General features: G+C 35.1%; 1 protein-coding gene across 1 annotated transcript in view; it reads right to left on the reverse strand.

The window, feature by feature from the left end:
- Positions 1–15,320, reverse strand: part of CATSPERE (catsper channel auxiliary subunit epsilon) — a 243,606-nt gene that overhangs the window by 152,217 nt on the left and 76,069 nt on the right. The window lies entirely within an intron of this gene.

The raw sequence follows: 15,320 nt of genomic DNA on the forward strand, positions 1-15,320 counted from the left end.
GGTAAAAATTACAAACCAATATCTGAGTCTTCAGCTAGTTGTAATCATTTTGCAATAGTAACATCACAGATCACTGATCAAAAACCACAATAATTTATATAATAATATTACATTAAATATAATCAGCTAAATAATAATATAAATAATAATTAAAAGTTTGAAATATTGCAAGAATTACCAAAATGTGACACAGAGACACAAAGTGAGCAAATACTGTTGGAAAAAATGGTACTGATCTTGACAGATGCAGAGTTGCCAAAAGCCTTCAATTTGTAAAAAACACAATATCTGCAAAGTGCAATAAAGTAAAGCACAATAAAACAAAGTATGCCTGTATGTTTTTCCATCCCTTCACTTTCAGTCTGTGTGTGTTTCTTTAGATCTGAAGTGAGTCTCTTGTAGGCAGCATATATATGGATCTTGCTTTTAAATCCGTTCAGTCACTCCATGTCTTTTGATTGGAGCATTTAGTCCATTTCCGTTTAAAGTAATTATTGATAGATATGTACTTATGCAATTTTGTTAATTGTTTTCTGGTTATTTTTGTTGTTCTCTGTTCCTTTCTTCTTCTCCTATTCTCTTTCCTTGTATTTTAATGACTTTCTTTAGTACAATAGCTGTATTCCTTTCTCTTTATTTTTTGTGGCTCTATTATTGGTTTTTGGTTTGTGGTTACCATGAGGTTCTATTTTTCTTAATTAACTAATTTATTTAATATTTTATTTTTGGCTGCATTGGGTCTTCATTTCTGCACGTGGGCTTTCTCTAGTCCCAGCGAGCAGGGGCTACTCTTCATTGCAGTGCATGGGCTTCTCATTGTGGTGGCTTCTCTCGTTGTGGAGCATGGGCTCTAGGTGTGTGGGCTTCAGTAGTTGTGGCTTGGGCTCTAGAGCACAGGCTCAGTAGTTGTGGCACAGGGGCTTAGTTGCTCTGCGGCATGTGGGATCTTTCCGGACCAGGGCTTGAACCCATATCCCCTGCATTGGCAGGTGGATTCTTAACCACGGCGCCACCAGGGAAGTCCATACCATGAGGTTCTTATATAACAACCTATGTACATAGCAGTCTATTTTAAAGTGATGCATGCTCTAAAGTGTTTGAGCATGTTCTAAAGGCACTATATTTTTACTCCCCCTCTCAAAGTTTTGTTTTTTACACCATCTTTTTGTTTTGTGTATTCCTTAACTAATTATTGTAGCTATACATGATTTTATTAGTTTTGTCTTTTAACCTTCATACTGGCTTTATAGTTGGTTGATCTATTACCTTTACCATAGTCTTGTCTTTACCAGTGATATTTTTTTCTTTCATAATTTTCGTATTTCTTCTTATGGTTTTTTTTTTTTTCTGTTTAAAGAAGTCCTTTTAACATTTCTTGAAAGGTTAGTTTAGTTGTGATTAACTCCTTTAGCTTTTGCTTGTCTGGAAAACTCTTTAGCTCTCATTCAATACTGAATGATAATCTTGTCAGATAGGGTATTCTTGGTTGGACGTTTTTTCCTTTCAGTACTTTGAACATGTTGTGCCACTCCCTTCTGGCCTGTAAAGTTTCTGCTGAAAAGTTAGCTGATATTCTTATGGGGATTTCCGTGCATGTAAGTATTTGCTTTTCTCTTACTGCATTTAAGATTCTCTCTTCATATTTCACTCTTGGCATTTTAATTATAATGTGTCTTGGTGTGGACCATTTTGTGTTTATCTTGTTTGGGATTCTGTCATTCCTGGGCTTGGATGCTTGTTTCCTTCACCAGGTTAGGATAATTTTCAGCCATTATTTCTTCAAATAAGTTTGCTGCATTTTTTTCCTTTCTTTTTCTTCTGAGACCCCTAAAATGCAAAGATAACTACAACTGGTTGCCCCTCTAGTCCCTTAAATTATCCTCATTTTTGGGCTTTCTTTTGTCTTTTTCTGTTTTTTTTTTCAAATTTTAATTAATTTATTTTTAAAATTTTTAATTGAAGTATAGTTAATTCACATTATTGTGTGTGTTAGTTTTAGGTGTACAGCACAGTGAATCTGTTCAGCACAAAAGAATCTGAAAAAGGAGATATATATATATATATTATTATTACAAAATATTGAATATAGTTCCTGGTGTTATACAATAGGTCCTTGTAGGTTATGTATTTTATATAATAGTAGTGCGTATATGTTAATCCCAACTTCCTAATTTATCTCCCCCTGCCCCCTTCCCCTTTGGTAACCATAAATTTGTTTTCTAAGTCTGTGAGTCTATTTTGTAAATAAGTTCATTCGTATCTTTAAAAAAAATCCCACACATAAGTGATATCATATTATATTTTTCTTTCTCTGTTGATCTTACTTCAGTTAATATGATAATCTCTAGGTCCATCCATGTTGCTGCAAATGGCATTACTTCATTATTTTTTAAGGCCAAGTAAAATTCCATTGTATATATATGTCACATCTTCTTTATCCATTCACCTGTAGATGAACATATAGGTTGCTTCCATGTCTTGGTTATTGTAAATAGTGCTGCTATGAACATTGAGGTACATGTACCCTTTCAAATTATAGTTTTCTCCAGATGTATACTCAATAGTGGGATTGCAGGATCATACTCTCTATTTTTAGATTTTTAAGGAACTTCCATACTGTTCTCCATAGTGGCTATACCAATTTATATTCCTACCAACAGTGTAGGAGGGTTCCTTTTTCTCCACACCCTCTACAGCATTTATTATTTGTAGACTTTTTGATGATGGTCACTCTTAGTGGAGTGAAGTGATAACTCATTGTAGTTTTGATTTGCATTTCTCTAATAATTAGCAAGGTTGAGCATCTTTTCATGTGCTTGTTGGCCATCCTTATGTCTTCTTTGGAGAAATGTCTATCTAGATCTTCTGCCCATTTATTGATTGGGTTGTTTTTGTTTGCTTATTTGCTTTGTTATTGAGTTGTATGAGCTGCTTGTATATTTTGGAAATAAATCTCTTTTCAGTTGCATCATTTTCTCCCATTCAGTAGGTTGTCCTTTCATTTTGTTTATGGTTTCCTTTGCTGTGCAAAAGCTTTTAAGTTTCATTAGGTCCCATTTGTTTATTTTTGCTTTTATTTCCATTTCTCTGGGAGATGGACCCCCCAAAATATTGCTGTGATTTATGTCAAAGAGTGTTCTGCCTATGTTTTCCTCTAGGAGTTTTATAGCATCCAGTCTTATGTTTAGGCCTTTACTCCATTTTGAGTATTTTTGTGTATGGTGTTAGAGAATGTTCTAATTTCATTCTTTTACTTGTAGCTGTCCAGTTTTCACAGCTCCACTTGTTGAAGAGATGGTTTCTTCTCCATTGTATATTCTTGCCTCCTTTGTTGTAGATTAATTGACCATAGGTGCATGGGTTTATTTCTGGGCTTTCTATACTTTTCCATTGATCTATATGTCTGTTTTTGTGCCAGTACAATACTGTTTTGATGATTGTAGCTTTGTAGTATAGTCTAAGGTCAGGGAGCCTGATTCCACCAGCTCCATTTTTCTTTTTCAAGATTGCTTTGGCTTTTTGAGGTCTTTTGTGTTTCCATACAAATTTTAAAATTCTTTGTTTTAGTTCTGTAAAAAATGCCATTGGTAATTTGATAGAGATTGCACTGAATCTGTAGATTGCCTTGGGTAGTATAGTCATTTTAACAGTATTGATTCTTCCAATCCAAGAACACGGTATATCTTTCCATTTGTTTGTGTCATCTTTAATTTCTTTCATCAACATCTTATAGTTTTCGGAGTACAGGTCTTTTGCCTCTTTAGGTAGGTTTATTCCTAGGTATTTTATTGTTTTTGATGCGATGGTAAATGGGATTGTTTCCTTAATCTCTCTTACTGAAATTTGTTGTTAGTGTATATAAATGCAACAGATTGCTGTGTATTAATTTTGCATCCTGCAACTTTACTGAATTCATTGATGAGCTCTCGTAGTTTTCTGGTCTTTTTTGCTGTATTGATTGGGTAATTTCCACTAGCCTGTCTTCCAGATCCATTTTTCTGTATCATCTAATCTGCTATTGGTTCCCTCTAGTGTATTTTTTATTTTGGTTATTGTATTCTTTAGCTTTGATTCCTTTTAAAATATATTCTATCTCTTTGTTGTAGTTCTCACTGTGTTCCTCCATTTCACTCTTGAGTTTGGTGAGTATTTTTATGACCATTACTTTGAACTCTTTATCTGGATGGTTGCTAATCCGTTTCATTTACTTCTTTTTGTTTTTTTTGAGTTTTTTTCTAATTCTTTCATTTGGAACATATTCTTTTGTCTCATTTTGCCTAACTCTTTGTGTTTGTTTCTGTGTATTAGGTAGATTAGCTACTTTCCCCAGTATTAAAAGAGTGGCTTTATGTAGGAGGTGTCCTGTGTGGTCCAGTAGTGTGGTACCCCCTGGTAGCCACAGCCAGGTACTCCAGGAGTGTTCCTTGTGTAAGCTGTATGTCCTCCTCTCATGGCAAGACCATGCTTGCCTCAGGCACGCTAGTGTTCAGGGCTGGCCTCTGTACAGTGGGCTATGAGTTCTGGTTGCAACTGTTGCAAGTGCCCTACTATGCAAGGCTTGCCTCTGAGGCAGGGATCACTTTGAGGGGATGCCAGTGGCAGCTGAGGGTGCCCAATAGGACTGGTAGGGAAAGTGCTTTTGAGGGGATTTGGTGCTTGTTGGAGGCATCCACTGGAACTGGTGGGGTGGGAAGGCCATTTAGGAGAGGTTCCAGTACCAACTGAGGGTGGCTGCCAGGTGTGGTGGGGCAGGGGGCCACTTTGAAGGGGCTCTGGTGCTAGTGGATGCTACCCACTGGAACTGGTGTATTGGGAGGCCGCTTTGGAAGGGCTGTGCTGCTGGCTGGGTCTGGCGGTAAGGGGGGGCATTTGGAGGACTCTAGTGACAGCTGAGGGTGACTGCTGGGTCTGGTGGGGTGGGGGGATCACTTTGGAGTAGCACCGACTGTATCAGGTCCACAGGTGAACCCAGAACAGGGCAATCAGTATTAATAGTTTAAATAGGGAGAGTCAGATATGGTGCCTGCCAGCACTGGGACAGCTAGGTAGAGGGCGAGCCATAAACAAACAACAACAAATCTGATGCTCACCAGCTCCTCGGTACCCAGAGAAAGTTCCAACAGATCTCTGACCCTGAGGCATATGCCCTAAATTAGTCAATACATCTCCTTCACATATGACCCAGGTGCTTTTCAGACTGCTGCCCCTGTGCTGGGACTTGGAGGGAGTGAATATTTGCATGCACCATTTAACAGCAGATTTTTGGTTTCTTACAGCTGTCTGGCCCTCCTAGACATAAAGACCACTGGTTTTCAAAGCCAGATATTATGGGAAATCATCTTCCCAGTGCAGGTCACCCAGGCTGGGGAGCCTGATGTGGGGCCGAGCCCTCACTCCTCAGGGGATGACTTCCAAGGCTATGATATCCCTCCTGCCATTGGGTGGCAATGCCAGCAGTATGAGTCGCAGTTAGACTGTCTTGGCCACTCCTACCCATCTCAATGTGGTTTTTCCTTTTTATCTTTAGTTGTGGAATATCTTTTCTGCTAGTCTTCAGGTTGTTCTCAGAGATAGTCTCTCTATATGTAGTTGTAATTTTGGCATATCCATGGGAGGAGGCATAACCAGGCAGCATCTTACTACTCCATCATCTTGTCCTGACAATATTTGATAATAAAGTTGAATTTCTGAATAGGTTTGCTTCCTAAAAATGGGAAAGAGCTTTTGTGTGATGTTCAAAATTTTATTTAATAGTTCTATGGATATTGGAATATAAACTTGAGACTATACATTTATTAGAATATAGTGGAAATTTGAGTTAGCTCATTATGTCTATCTTAGGAGACTGATTTTTACCCACTGATGTTGGTGATAATTAATTCACTATGTTATTATTAATTTAGCTCTAATTAACCCAACTGGATAAAAATATCTATGCAAATATTCTTAATATAAGGAACATAGCTTAAGAAGGAAATGTTTGAAAATATATTTCTCCATGAAAAACATATTTGTAAGTAGGATAATGTGACTTATAGCAGTATAAAGCTAGGCAAAAACTTAACTTCTTACAGCAGAATAGATTTCCCACCTGATAAGTTTTTAAGTTATTTCAACTTTTGTTTTTTCTTTGCAAAATATTCTAAAATTTCAGCTTTGCTCAGCTATAATTGACAAATAAAACTGTAAGATATTTAAAGTGTACATCACTTGATATACATACATAATGTGAAAGGATTCCCTCCCACTCAATCTGGTTAATTAACATCCATCATCTCACACATTTATCTTTCTTTCTTTGTTTTTTGGTGAGAACATTTAAGTTCTACTCTCTTAGCAACTTTCAAGTATACAGTGTATCAACTACAGTCACCACATTTTTCATTAGAGCCTCAGACTTTACTCATCTTATAACAGAAAGTTCATACATTTCTTACCAACCTCTCCCTATTTCCCTCACCCCCAAGCCCTAGTGACCACTGTTTCTCTGAGTTTGACTTTTTTTTTCAGATTCCACATATAACTAATACCATGAAGTATCTCTTGTCTTTTTCTGGCTTATTTCACTTAGCATAATGCCCTCAAAGTCCATCCATGTTGCCAAATGGCAGGATTTTCTTCTTTATCATGGCTGAATAATATCCCATAATATAGAGATAGTCTACTGTGAACAATGCTGATATAGACATAGGAATGCATATATCTCATTATCCTGTGTTCCTTTCCTTTAGAGATATACCCAGAAGTGGGATTGCTTGATCATATGGTAGTTCTATTTTTAATTTTTTGAGAAAGCTCCATACTGTTTTCCATAAGGCTGTACCAATTTACATTCCCACCAACAGAGCACAAGAGTTCTCTATTCTCCACATCCTTGCCAACACTTGTTAACTCTTGTCTTTTTGATGATGATCACTCTAACAGGTATGAAGTGATATTTCATTGTGGTTTTGATTTGCATTTCCCTTGTGATTAGTGATGTCAGGCACATTTTCAGATATTTGTTGGCCACTTATATGTCTTCTTTGGGAAAATGACCATTTAGTTCCTCTGCTTTATATCCGATTTTGGTGGTGTTGTTGCTATTGAGTTGCATGAGTTCTTAATATATTTTGGATATTAACCCCAATCAGATACATGATTTGCAATTAATTGCTCCCATTCGATAGGTTGCCTTTTTATTTGTTGAATTGGCTTTTGGTGTCAGATCCAAAATATCAGTGCCAAGACTGATGTCAAGGAGCTTACCATCTATGTGTTCTTCTACGAGTTTTATGGTTTCAGGTCACACATTTAAGTCTTTAATCTCATTTCAGGTTCATTTTTGTGTATGATGTAGAATAAGTTTCCAGGTTTATTCTTTTGCATGTTGCAGTTTCCCAACACAATTTATTGAAGAGACTATCATTTCTCCATTGTATATTTTGGGTTCTTTGTCATCAATTAACTGACCATGTATACATGGGTTTATTTCGGGGCTCTTGATTCTGTACCATTAACCTATGTGTTTTTATGCACATACCACACTTTTTTGATTACTACATCTTTGTAATACAGTGTAATGTCAGGTAGTGTGATGCTTCCAGTTTTGTTCTTATTTCTCAAGATTATTTGGTTATTTGAGGTCTTTTGCAGTTCCATACAAATTTTAGAATTGTTTGTTCTATTTCTGTAAAAATTGCCAATGGAATCTTGACAGGGATTGCATTGAATCTGTAGATTACTTTGGATGGTATGGACATTTAAACAATATTAGTTATCTATATGAGCATGTAATGTATTTCCATTTATTTATGTCTTTGATTTTTTTTTCATCAATGTCTCATAGTTTTCAGTGTACAGATCTTTTACCACTTTGGTTAAATTTAATCCTATGTATTTTATTCTTTTGATGAAATTGTAAATGGGATTGTTTTCTGAGTTTCTCTTTCTGATAGTTCATTGTTAGTGTATAGAAATACAACGGGTTTTTGTATATAGATTTTGTACCCTGCAATCTACTGAATTTCTAAATTAGTTCTCATAGTTTTTGGAGGAGTCTTTAGGGTTTTGTATACATAAGATCATGTCATCTATAAAAAGAGACAGTTTTACTTCTTCCTTTCCAATTTAGGTGCCTTTTATTCTATTTTTTGCCTAATTGCTCTGGCTAGGACTCCTAGTTCTATGTTGAATGTAAGTGGTGAGAGAGGGCCTCCTTGTCTTGTTCCTGACCTTAGAGAAAAAGTTTCCAGCTTTTCGTCATTGATTATAAGGTTTACTGTGGACTCGTCATATATGGCCTTTATTATACTCACCTTTATTATGTATGTTCCCTCTATACTCACTTTCTTGAGAGTTTTTGTCATGAATTGATGATAAAATTTGCCAAATGATCTTTCTGTATCTATTGAAATAAACTATGATTTTTATCCTGCATTTTGTTAATCTGGTGTATTACACTGATTGATTTGTGTGTGTTGAAACATCCTTGCATCCCTGAAATGAATCCCACTTGATCATGGTGTATGAGCCTTTAAAGGTATTGTTAAATTTGGTTTTCTTGAGAATTTTTACGTTTATATTCATCAGGTATTGGCCTGACGTTTTCTTTTCTTTTAGTGATCTTTTCTGGTTTTTGGTATCAGGGTAATTTTAGCCTTGAAAAATGAGTTTGGAAGATTTCCCTCTTCTTCTATTTTTTGGAAGAGTTTGAAAAGGATTGGTAGTAAGTCTTCTTTAAATATTTGGTACAATTCACCACAAAGTATTCTTAAATAAACATACATATACAAATGCTTTACATACTCATGCTAGTATTTCTATAGAAAAAATTCTTAGAAGTGGGAATGTTAAGTCATAGGTTACATTTATTTAAAATATACATTCTGCAGCAATCTTCCTCCAAAATATTTTAAACAAGTCTATATTTTTCAACTTACCTGTTTTACCAATTCACACTCCCAATATTTCCCTATGTTCTCCCCAAACCTAATCTCCTTCTCCATCTTCTTCTTCACTTCCTCCTCTCCTCTTCAGAAATCTTCTTCCTTCCCTTCCTCCTCCTGCTCACTCTATTACATTTTTCTTCTTATTACCCTTCTTCCTTTGGTCATATTACATTTGTTGGGATTATAAATACAATGTGGGAGAACAAGTAAAAATAGGTATGCTTTTATTTTTCATGATGTAATGAGAATAATTCATGTTTTATCAATTAACTTAGTCTCTGATATGTATATTTGTTTTAAGTTAAGCAAATTTTCTCCTAATTCCAACTTATTAACTGTTTATAAAGTCAAAAATGCATGTTAGATTTTATCAAAAACTCTTTTCATACCTATTGTAAACAATTATGTCATTTTTTCCCTTTAATCTATTACTATAGTAAATTACATTAATTTCCTAATGTTGAAACATCTTTGCATATGTAACCACACTCTAGAAGTTTTAAAGTCATGCTGAAAAATAAAGTGGTGTTGATTTTAATATAGTAACAATGCATCTATATTAAAAGAAAAATTAACATTCTTGAGCTCTGTCTGCCCAATTTTTTATATTTGAACTATGCTAGCCTTACATAATGAATTGAAAAGATTTCCATATTCTTAAACATATGTTATATAGTTTGAATAATATAGAGATTATTATTTTATGCCAATAGCCTTAGGAGAATTTGCTTACAAAACCATCTGGGCTTGATGTCTTGAAGAAGGAGATTAATTTTATTACCATTTCAATTTTATATATCTTTAAAAGAAAAAAACTTTCTAAAAAACAAGTGACATGACAGTCATCACATAATATTTTAACAGTAGTTCCTGAATATCTAAATATCCAGACAGTATTTAAGTTAAATATCTTTTAATTTATATGTTCCTCCACCAACTCTCTCTTTTTTTTTCTTTGTAATTTAGTTTTTGAAGGAATGAGTTTACTGGGTAATATTTTTAAATATAAAACAACAAGGTTGGTCATGTGCATGCCCAAGACTGTGCCTTTTGAGGGATGACCTCAGAGGCTTCATATTGTGGGGGAAATAAACTTCACTAAAATAGTCCAGTCAATCACTAAACAAATAAGCAAGGAAACAAAAAATAACAATCCACTAGAGGGACTAAATAGTAGATTTGAAATGTCAGAAGAAAGAACTACTGAACTTGTAGGATGATTGAGATTATGCAATCCAAAGAAGAAAGAGAGGGAAAAAAAGTAAAGAAAAATGTGTAGAACCTCAGTGAAATGTGTGACATCATTAACTGCATCAACATATATGTAGCTGGAGTGTCAGAAGAAAAGGAGAGAAAAAAATGAGGGAAAAATTTGAACAATAGCTGAAAACTTCCCAAATTTTATGAAAATCAATCTATATATTTAAGGAGCTCAAAAAACTCCAGGCAGGATCAATACAAAGAGATCCACACACTTAACACCATAGCAAAAATGTTGAAAGCCAAAGTAAAGGAAAATCTCAAAAACAGCAGGAGAAAATCAACACATTACAAAGAAGGAACACCCCCTCACCCAACACACACACACACACACACACACACCAAATTAAAAGCTGACGTCTTATAAGAAATAATGGAGGGCAGAGGCAGTGGAATCACATATTTAAAGTGTGGAGAGAAAAATACTCAACAGAAATTCTATATCCAGCAAAACTATTTTTCAAAAATGAAGTAGAAAGTAAGACTTTTCCAGATACACAAAAAGTAGAGAACTTGTCATAGAAAATCTGCGTTATAAGAAATACTAAAGGAAGTTCTTCAGGTTGAAAGCAAGACACAGCACACAGTAATTCAAATCCACATTTAAAAAAACACAAAAAACAATGGTAAAGGTAATTATACAATTATAAAAGAGTATAAATGGGGCTTCCCTGGTGGCACAGTGGTTGAGAATCCGCCTGTCAGTACAGAAGACATGGGTTCCAGCCCTGGTCTGGGAAGATCCCACATGCTGCAGAGCAACTAAGTCTGTGCACCATAACTACTGAGCCTGCGCTCTAGAGACCACGAGCCACAACTGCTGAGCCCATGCACCACAACTACTGAAGCCCATGCACCTAGAGCCCGTGCTCTGCAATGAGAAGCCACCATGATGAGAAGCCCGCACACTGCAACAAACAGTAGCCCCCACTCGCCGCAACTACAGAAAGCCATGCACAGCAATGAAGACACAACACAGCCAAAAAAAAAAAAAAGTATAAATGTATGTTTCTCCGTTTTTCTCTTAACTGATTTTAAAAGCAATTTTATAAAGCAACATGTGTTTAATTGTATTGCTGGGCTTATAACATAAAAATATAATATATTTGGTAATAATAAGATTATAGAGAGGGATGGGAACACAGCTATATTGGAGAAAGGAAATGACAACAGATGATAACTCAAATCCATAGGAACAAATGAAGAAAACCAGATATGGTAAATAAGGAAGTTAATACAAGTTCTATACATGTATACTGGCTCTCCTTTCTTCCCCCAGCTTCTTTAAAAGGTATAAAATTACTCAAGCTAATAGTTATAACAATGTGTCATTGGGTTTATAGCATATATAGATATAATAATATGCATAACAATAGTGGCAAACAAGGCCAGTTGGGGAAGGAAATAGGAATGCTTTCCTATATCTCACTGGAATTAAGTTAGCATAAATCTGAATTAGATTCTGATTTTATATATATATATATATATATATATATATATATATATATATATATATAGCCTGCCCTAGATGAAAAACTAAGAAAATATTTCAAACAATATAGTGAAAAAAATTAATGTAATTAAATTGTTACACACTGAAAATAATACTAAAGAAAACAGTAGAGGAGGAATACATGAAAAAAAGACATAAGAAATATATTAAATGAAAAGAAGATGACAGACATAAATCCAACTATGTCAGTAATAACCTTAAATGTGAGAGGACTAAGCAGACCAGTGAAATGTCAGAGACTAGGTAACAAAAGAAGATACAACTATATGCTGTCTATAGGAGATGCATTTTAGATTCTAAAATACAAATAGGTTGGGAAAAAAAGGATGAGAAAAATATATCATGCAAAGGAGTGGATATACTAATATCAGACAAAATACATTTTAAAACAAAATTAAAAGTTCCAAAAATAAAGAGGGACATTTTATAATGTTGAATGGTCTGTCCATCAGGGAAGTATAACGATTATAAATGTATTCATCTGACAACAGAGACATAAAATACGTGATGCAAAACCTGACAGAAAAAAGGGAGAAAGAAATAATTCAACAATAATAGTTGTAGACTTTGATATACCACTTTCAATAATGGGTAAAACAACAAGCAGAAGATCAACAAGGAAACAGAAGACATGAATAACACTATAAGCCAGCTAGACCTAACAGACGTCTATAGAACACTCCACCCAACAACAGAAAACTAAAAATTCTTCATAAGTGTACATGGAAAGTTCTCCAGGACAGACCACATGTAAGGCCATAAAATAAACCTCAATATATTTAAAAGGATTGAAATCATATAAAGTATTTTCTCTGACCACAAAGAAGTGAAATTAGATACCATATGATCCAGAAATTTAACTCTTAGGTATATATGCAAGAGAAATGAAAAATGACCACACAAAACTTGTATATAAATGTTCATAGCAGCACTATTCATAATAGACCCAAAGCGGAAGCAACTGAAATGTTCAGAAACTAAAGAATGAATAAATGAAATGTTGGTATACCTATAAAATGGAGTATTACTTGGCAATAAAAAGAAATGAAATACATTTGGCCTTTGCACAATGCAGGGGTCAGGGTGCTGCCTCCCCTACCACCCACCTCCTCCAACAGTCAAAAGTCTGTGTATAACTTTACAGTTGGCTCTCCATACACTTAGTTCCACATCCGTGGATTCAACCAACTGTAGATTGTGTAGTACTGTAGTACATATGTATTGAAAAAAAAGATCTGTGTATAAGTGGACCTGTGTAGTTTAAACCCTTGTTGTTCAAGGGTCAACTGTACTGCTATATGCTACAACATGGATGAACCTTAAAAACATTATGCTAACAGAAAGAAGCCAGTCACAAAACAACATATATTGTATGATCCTCTTGATATGAAACAATCCAGAATAAGCAAACCACAGAGACAGAAAATAGATTAGCAGTGTTAAGGGCTGGGGGAGGAGGGAATGGGGTTTCTTTTTGGGTTGATAAAGATGTTCTAGAATTAGATAGTGGTTGCACAACTCTGTGAATATCCTGAAAATCATTGAATTGTACACTTTAAAAGGGTGAATTGTGTAGTATATGAATTATATCTCAATAAAGCTGTTAAAAATAGAGAAGAAACAAATGGTACCAATAACCTTCCTACCTGCCTGCTAAATGAGACAAGGCCTTTGGCTTGGTTTTATAGCAACTGCTTCTCCTCCCTCCCTAACACCCAAAGTTTTATAAGATCAGCAGGAATTTCAGCTCCAGATTAATATTTTATCTCTCTAAATGGCACCCTCTACTTTAACCATGAATTGAACTTCTTTGCATCTCCTAGAATGCATCTGCTTTCTTAGGTCTCTGTTTGAAGGCCCTCTTACGTGTTGCCCTGCTCTTTGAAAGCTTCCTCCAATTGGCTCACTTTTATTTCTTTTCAATAGTGCAGATGTCACCTCTTTAGGAACGTCCTCCCTGAGGCTTAGTTAGTGCACCCTCGAAGCCTTAGTTTCTGTACCATCTATATATTTCACTTCACCCTGGGCTCACTTCTATCATAGCATCTATTTGTTTACTTGTCTCCCCCACTAAACTATAATGTCAATGACTGCAAGTATTGTATCTTTTAGTTATAAGCACCTTGCCCTGTGCCTAGGTGCTCAATAGATTAAGAAAGCCTGTCTAGCCGTATGTAAATCAATGAAATTAAAACAAATACTCACACCATACATAAAAATAAACTCAAAATGGCTTGAAGACTTAAATATAAGATATAACACCATAAAACTCTTAGATGAGAACATAGGCAAAACATTCTCTGACATAAATTGTACCAATGTTTTCTTAGGTTAGTTTCCCAAGGTAACAGAAATAAAAGCAAAAATAAACAAATGGGACCTAATCAAACTTACAAGCTTTTGTATAGTAAAGGAAACCATAAACAAAATGAAAAGACCACATACGGACTGGGAGAAAATATTTGCAAATGATGTGACTTACAAGGGATCAATGTGCAAAATATACAAACAGCTCATATAACTCAATACCAAAAAAAAAAAAAAAGCAATTGAAAAATGGTCAGAAGATCTTCTCCAAGGAAGATATACAGATGGCCAACAGGCCCATGTAAAGATGCTCATCATCACTAATCATTAGAGAAATGCAAATCAAAACTATAATGAGGTACCACCTCACACCAGTCAGAATGGCCATCATTAAAAAGTCTACAAATAATAAATGCTGGAGAGGGTGTGGAGAAAAGGGAACCTTCCTGCACTGTTGGTGGGAATGTAAATTGGTGCAGCCACTATGGAGAACAGTATGGAGGTTCCTCAGAAAACTAAAAATAGAGTTTCCATATGACACTGCAATCCTACTACTGGGCATATATCTGGACAAAACTATAATTTGAAAAGATTCATGCACCCCAATGTTCATTGCAGCACTATTTATAATAGCCAAGACACAGAAACAACCTAAGTGTCCATTGACAGATGAATGGATAAGAAGATGTGGTATTTATAAACAATAAAATATTACACAGCCATAAAAAAGAATGAAACAATGCCATTTGCAGCTACATGGATGGACTTAGAGATTATCATACTAAGTGAAGGAAATCAGAAAGAGAAAGACAAATACCATATGATATCACTTATATGTGGAATCTAAAATATGACACAAATGAACTTATCTACAAAACAGAAACAGACTTACAGACAGAGAACAGACTTGTGGTTGCCAAGGGAGAGGGGGAGTGGGGGAGGGATGGATTGGGAGATTGGGATTAGCATATGCAAACTATTATATATATGATGGATAAAAAACAAGGTCCTGCTGTGTAGCACAGGGAACTATATTCAATATCCTGTGATAAATCATAATGGAAAAGGATATAAAAAAGAATGTATATATGTATATGTATAACTGAATCACTTTGCTCTATGTAGAAATTAGCACAACGTTGTAAATCAACTATACTTCAATAAAATAAATTTTTAAAAAATGTTTGTCTAAACCCCATGATCACCTACTAACTTTAACAGTAACAGATTTTACTTCTCAGGGGTGTGTGACAGCACGTAAACCTGTGCACTGATGGTGGTAATGATCGTGATATCAGTCATATCACTGT

This window comes from Aethalodelphis obliquidens, unplaced genomic scaffold (assembly GCF_003676395.1).
Source record: "Aethalodelphis obliquidens isolate GAN/ISIS:26980383/991018 unplaced genomic scaffold, ASM367639v1 scaffold24, whole genome shotgun sequence".
NCBI lineage: Eukaryota > Metazoa > Chordata > Mammalia > Artiodactyla > Delphinidae > Aethalodelphis > Aethalodelphis obliquidens.